Here is a 6,890-nt window from a genome sequence, read left to right on the forward strand (position 1 = left end):
ACCTGGCATTCACCCAGGAGGGCCGGGTTCGATTCCCGGAACCGGAATGGAATTATTGCAGAACAAATCACGACAAGTTTTGAGAAAAAAAAAGTTGTAGAGCACTGGTCTAGTAAACCAGGGGATGTGAGTTCCATCCTCAAGGAGGAAGACGAATTTTGGAAATCAGGTGCGTATCAAAAAAAAAAAAAAAAAAGATGGTAGAGAACACGCTTAGCATACAAGAGGTACCGGTATCGATTCACAGCGCCTCCAGAATTTTTAACACACCTACAAACGAACCTTCGCGTGCAAGTGGAATAATTCACAGCCCGCAGATGTGTCTAGGCAGATACAAGCGTACGATTGGCATCCACAATTGGCAAGCGTGCTGTTATTCGTGCGCAGGAAGCACCCTCCTCCCACTCCTGCACTTAATGTAGAAACAGTACAAGTGTTCTCATAAGATTGTCAAGCCTACGTCGGAAAGATCTGCCTTGCGCCGAGTTCACGTAAATCCCACTGCACATTCCCATTCTTTGCGTGCGGTCGGCTGCTACTGGTGTTGCTAGTTGTGACTGTTGATAACAGATGCCGTAGCAATCAACACATGGAATGAGTTGTATGTTTTGCGATAGACTGTCTCTGACAAGCAAGCACAGGTGACATACATGCGAACACAGGAAGCTTCCAGCCCCTCGCTGCCTGCAGACATCGAGCAGCCACACTACGTAGGCGGCCTAAGCCGTAGGCGAAATGTGCTCATTCGCTTTGGCGCGACGTCCAAGTATAGATACGGTTGTCACTAGCGTGAGCGTCGTGTTAAGTCGGAAAAGTCGGCTGCATGGGTGAGTGCCAAGATTGGGGAGCGTTTCGTAGTGCGCGCAGTGCAATGGAGACGCGGAAACTTGTTGTGGCCCAGTGTTTTGCAGTTGGACGACAAGAGTGGTACACAGTAGTAAAGAGCGAGGCATTGAGTTGGCATGAACAATGGAGTGCACAAAGGGGCTCGAGATGTGCTTGTTACCTCAGGAGCTGTGTGATTGTCGACAAGGAGTGAAAACAGAGCAATTTGTGACCGCCCTTTTAATGTAAGACGTTAAGAACAGACGGAATTTGCATTCGTAATACCAGAGCATCGGACCTACTTGGAACTCTTGTGTATATGAACGTGTCCGCGCCATTGTACTCTGGTCCCTTCACCGCTAGAAACCAACCAACCATCGTGTCCGTGCACATCAGAGTCGCAAAGAATGGAGAATAGCGCAGCTTAGTCGTGCATGGGAGCGTAGCTCAGTTGGTAGAGCGTTCGCTTTGCATGTGAAAGGTCCCGCGTTCAAGCTCCGGCGATTCCATATTTTGTGGTCAGTACATGGTACGTGTTGGTAACGGCGAACCTAAAGGCACGCAAGATGTTGCAAAGCCAGCGTCATAAACTGATACGATGTATACTGACGTAAAGAGAGCAAGATGTATGTGTGTGGACCGGCTGTTATCGAGGTGTCATCGAGTGCAGATCTGTCTTAGGTATCACGGCTTAACCTCATTGAAGTGTGGAGAGCGGACAACACGTTCGTCTTACTCAGAGCGGTGTCCGAACTCTATTTTCGACGTTATGAGTGCCGCTTTCATTCTGGCCAACTACGATTCGATACAAAATGCACGAAACCTGAAAGACACCCTCACGGATACATAGAGAGTAATGTTTGTCTGCGGAATAATGGGAGTGCAAGGGTCTGTGACGTTGATATGGCTGTATGTAGCACCATTCGTCATGGGGGAGGCCTAGCTCAGATGGTAGAGAGATCGCTTAGCATGCTAGAGGTACTGGTATCGATATCCAAAGCCTCCAGAATTTTTAACACACCTACATGCGCACCTTGGCATGCAAGTGGAATAATTCACAGCCAGCAGATTTTTTTTTTTTTTTTTTTTTTTTTTTTTTTTTTTTTTTCCTTTATTGTGATTTTAATACCTGTGACAAACAGGTAGGCCGGCAGCGGACCAAGTATGCCGCTCTTCGGCCTCAGAGTATACACAGAACAGAGATGAGTGAGATATAAAAACAATCAAGACGGCGGGGTACAAACAGTAGACAAAACAGAGTTAAAACGGAGTCGGTCACGTGCGTAGCACAATGGATAAAAGCGGAGAAACACGGTGCACAAACGCAGATGGCAGATGGCCACACGTGAACCAGCGGAGCACAAACGACGAAACACAAACACACTGCAGGAGAGTCGAGGCACAAACACATGCGATGGTCTTCGGCGTAGGACGATGAAAGTAACTGATGGAAGACAGCAGAGTCGTGGCCTGCCAAGGGGAAAAGGTGTGGGGAAGAGGAGAGAGAGGGGGAGGGGAAGATGCCAGTGGAGGAGAGGGATGGAGGAGAAGGGGGAGGGTAGGGGGAGTGGAAGCCCAAGGAGAAAGGGGAGGGGAGGGAGGGAGAGAAGGGAGAGAGGGTGCCCACAGGAAAAGGAGAGGAGAGGGAAGGTAAGGCTCAAAGTTGGTAGGAGGGGTAGATGGAGGGGAGGAGGGCATCATCAGGGAGGGGGAGTTGACGGAAGCCACCGAGGGAGAGGGTGTGGAGGGTGTAAAGATGGAGAGCAGGTGGGATATAGGAATGCAGGCGCGGCAGCGGGTTGGGGTGGGAGAGGATGGGAGAGACAAGAGGGTGTGGAGGATCAAGCTTGCGGGAGGTGTAGAGGATCCGTAACCGTTCGAGGAAAAGGAGGAGGTGCGGGAAGGGAATCAGGTCATAGAGGATCCGCGTGGGGGAAGGGAGACGGATGCGATAGGCGAGGCGGAGCGCATGGCGTTCTAGGATCTGAATGGACTTGTAGAAGGTAGGAGGGGCAGAGATCCAGGCGGGATGAGCATAGCAAAGGATAGGACGGATGAGGGACTTGTAGGTGTAGAGGATGGTGGAAGGGTCCAGACCCCATGTACGGCCAGAAAGGAGCTTAAGGAGGCGGAGGCGGGAGCGTGCCTTGGCTTGGATCGTCCGGAGATGTGGGTTCCAGGAGAGGCGACGGTCGAGGGTGACACCAAGGTACTTGAGAGTAGGTGTGAGGGTGATGGGACGGCCATAAATAGTAAGATAGAAATCAAGGAGACGGAAGGAACGGGTGGTTTTGCCTACAATGATCGCCTGGGTCTTGGAAGGATTGACCTTGAGCAACCACTGGTTACACCAAGTGGTGAACCGGTCAAGATAGGATTGGAGAAGGTGCTGGGAGCGTTGCAGGGTGGGAGCGAGGGCAAGGAAGGCAGTGTCATCGGCGTACTGGAGAAGGTGTAGGGGAGGTGCAGGTGGAGGCATGTCTGCCGTGTAAAGGAGGTAGAGAAGAGGGGAAAGGACGGAACCTTGGGGCACACCGGCGGAGGGGTAGAAGGTGTAGGAATCAGTGTTGTGGATGGTGACATAGGAAGGACGGTGGGAAAGGAAGGAAGCGACCAGACGGACATAGTTGAGAGGAAGAGCAAAGGTTTGGAGCTTGAAAAGGAGACCGGAATGCCACACACGGTCATATGCGCGTTCGAGGTCGAGGGAAAGGAAGATGGCGGAACGACGGGAATTGAGTTGTTCGGAGAGGAGGTGAGTGAGGTGAAGGAGGAGGTCATCGGCTGAGAAGGACGGCCGAAAGCCACATTGGGTAGGGGGGAGGAGGCGGTGTTGGTGAAGGTGCTTGTGTAGGCGGCGGGTAAGAATGGATTCCAGGACCTTGCTGAAGACCGAGGTAAGGCTGATGGGACGGTAGGAGGAGACAGCGGAAGGCGGTTTGTCGGGCTTGAGGAACATCAGGATCCGGGAGGTTTTCCACAGGTCGGGGTAGTAGCCGGTGGACAGGACCACATTGTAGAGCCTGGCCAATGTGGAGAGGAAGGAGGCAGGAGCTTCACGGAGGTGACGGTAAGTAACACGATCGTGACCGGGAGCAGTGTTGCGTTTAGGGCGAAGTGTAGCAATGATATCTTGAGTGGTGATTGGGGTATTTAGTTCTGTGTGTGTGATGTTGTCCAAGTACTGGAAGCCAGGAGCAAGCGGGGGGACAGAGGTATCAGTTCGATCACGGACATCAGGAAAGAGGGAATAATCGAACTGGGGATCGTCAGGGATGGTAAGGATATCGGAGAGGTAGGAGGCGAAATGGTTGGCCTTACTAAGGGCATCAGGGAAGGGGTGGTCATCATGAAGGAGAGGGTAGTAGGGAGAGGGTTTAGATCCGGTAAGGCGGCGGAAGGCTGACCAGTACTTGGACGAGTTGATAGGTAAGGTGGCATTAAGACGGGTGCATGTCTGTCGCCAGTCCCGGCGTTTCTTTGCCGTGAGTAAGTTTCTGATGTGTCGCTGTAGTTGCCGGTGGCGTCGTAGTGTGTCCTGGTCACGTGTGTGAAGGAAGGCACGGTAGAGCCGGCGGGATTCACGCAGGAGAAGGACGGCCTGTGGGGGTAAGGTGGGGCGGTGCGGATGGATGGCAATGGTAGGGACGTGGGCCTCCACGGCCTCAGACAAGGTCTGCTGGAGAAAGGAGGCAGCACGGGTAACGTCATCAGGTTGGTGGTAGGTGAGGGGGTGGCTATCGACCTGGAGAGCAAGGGAGTCCCGGTAGGCATTCCAGTTGGCACGGGAGTAGTCATGGACATATTTCGGGGGAGGGTCATGGCGCGGGTCGGGACGGGGGCGACGACCGTCTGATACAGTGAGGAGGACAGGGAGATGGTCACTGCCAATGGGATCAAGGACGTCCACCGCTATGCGGCCAAGCAGGGTGGGGGAGGCTAGGACGACATCGGGAGTGGTATTGGATTCAGGGCGGGTGTGTTGGGGAATTGGAAGGACGTCGCCTTGGAGGGTGGCAAGGAACCGATGCCACCGCCGTAACTGGGCGGCAGAACGACTATGGATGTTAAGGTCGGCGGCGATCACGTAGGAGGAGAAGGTACGGTCGATGTGGGAAAGGAAGTCGAAAGGAATAGGTGCAGCGGGGCGGACATAGATGGTGGCACAGGTAAGGGTAAGGCCGGGGAAGAAGAGACTAAGGATCAAGTGTTCTGTGGGGTCAGGAAGGAGAGGTTGGAGCCGGACAGGGATCTGGCGGTGGTGGCCAATGGCAACTCCGCCACGCGCTATCTGGAGTGGATTGTCAGACCGGTGAAGGAGGTAGGGCGAGGTGTGGACGGTGTGGTGGGGCTGAAGAAAGGTTTCGTTCAGAAGGAAGGCATCCACACGGTGGGTCGTAAGGGTATGCATAAGGAGGTGCTTGTTGGTGGGAAGGGAGCGGATGTTATTGAACAGGATACGGTGCTGTCGTGCCATAATGGGAATTTAAACGAGGGTGTCGAGACGGGAGAAGGTGAAATGGGCCTGGTTGTGGGAATAGGTGGCGTAGGTGTTGAGGTGGAACACGGAACGGGCAGCGAGGGAAATCTGGTGGAGGGTGTGGGGACGCTGAAAGGGATGGACGTTCTGGAGCACTATTGTGACGAACCTGATGATGTCCTCTGCGGTGGGGGGAGGACGGAGGGAATTGCCAGGAGGGGTGGGGTCATCCAAAGGGCGGAGAGGAACAGTGAGTTCAGGAGCGGATGGAGGAGGTCGAGCCTTGCATTTCTGGGAGTAGGTAGGGTGTTGGAGGTTGCAGGTATTGCAGGAGGGAGGAGACTGAAGGTTGGGGCACTGCCGGAGGAAGTGCGCTTGCTTACAATGCGGGCAGACTGGGGCCTCGCGGCACTCTGATGTTGGGTGTGCGTTATAACGCAGACACCTCTGGCAGCGAATGGATTGTGGTGGGGAGCGGGAGGGGTCAACCTTATACCGGCGGTGGAAGAGGAGGGCACCCTCCTTAAGGAGATGGTCGATGGAGGGAGCGTGTTCGGAGAAAACTCGCATAAGGCGAGTGGGGCCCGCAGAGTTGAAAATGCGGCGAACAGCTCGCACCTCCAGGTACGGGTGGGCCTTCAACTCCGCCAGCACCTCTTCCTCCGTGATCGTCGGGCTAAGCCGAGTGATCACGGCGGTGAGGGTCGGCGGGCGACGTGGGGGTTGGGGTTGACGGGGGGAGGAAGGGGAAGGAGCAGGGGCAAGGGAGGCATTAGGTCCAAATCGGGTGAGAGGAATTCGGGAGAGGATGTCGGAGTGTAGGGTAGGGCTTGGGGAGGTGATCAAGACAGAGTCCCGACGGGGGGTAAGAAGGGAGATGGGGGCTGCAGGGAAGTATTGGCGGAGGAGCAAGGTCAGGTTGCGGGCCTCCAGGAGAGAGGGATCAGGACGGGAGAGGAGACAGCCAGCAGATGTGTCTAGGCAGATACAAGAGAACGATTAGCGTCCACAATTGGCAAGCGTGCTGTTATTCGTGCGCAGGAAGCTCCCTCCTCCCACTCCTGCACTTAATGTAGAAACAGTTCAAGTGTTCCCATAAGATTGTCAAGCCTACGTCGGAAAGATCTGCCTCGCTCCGAGTTCACGTAAATCGCACTGCACATTCCCATTCTTAGCGTGCGGTCGGCTGCTACTGGTGTTGCTAGTTGTGACTGCTGATAACAGATGCCGTAGCAATCAACTCATGGAGTGAGTTGTATGTTTTGCGATAGACTGTCTCTGCCAAGCAAGCACAGGTGACATAGGTGCGAACATAGGAAGCTTGCAGCCCCTCGCTGCCTGCAGACACCGAGCAGCGACACTAGGTGGGCGGCCTAAGCCGTAGGCGAAATGTGCTCATTCGCTTTGGCGCGACGTCCAAGTATAAATAAGGCTGTCACTAGCGTGAGCGTCGTGTTAAGTCGTTACAGTCGGCTGCATGGGTGAGTGCCAAGTTTGGGGAGCGTTTCGTAGAGTGCGCAGTGCAATAGAGACGCGAAACTTGTTGTGGCCCAGTGTTTTGCAGTTGGACGACAAGAGTGGTACA

At 54.3% G+C, this 6,890-nt stretch overlaps 1 non-coding gene across 1 annotated transcript; it reads left to right on the forward strand.

Annotated features, from left to right (window-relative positions):
- The first annotated feature begins 1,261 nt into the window (after positions 1-1,261).
- Positions 1,262-1,334, forward strand: Trnaa-ugc (transfer RNA alanine (anticodon UGC)). Its single transcript has one exon. It is a non-coding gene; the product is annotated as a tRNA-Ala (tRNA).
- The last annotated feature ends 5,556 nt before the right edge of the window (positions 1,335-6,890 follow it).

The sequence above is a fragment of the Schistocerca gregaria genome, chromosome 8, assembly GCF_023897955.1.
Source record: "Schistocerca gregaria isolate iqSchGreg1 chromosome 8, iqSchGreg1.2, whole genome shotgun sequence".
NCBI lineage: Eukaryota > Metazoa > Arthropoda > Insecta > Orthoptera > Acrididae > Schistocerca > Schistocerca gregaria.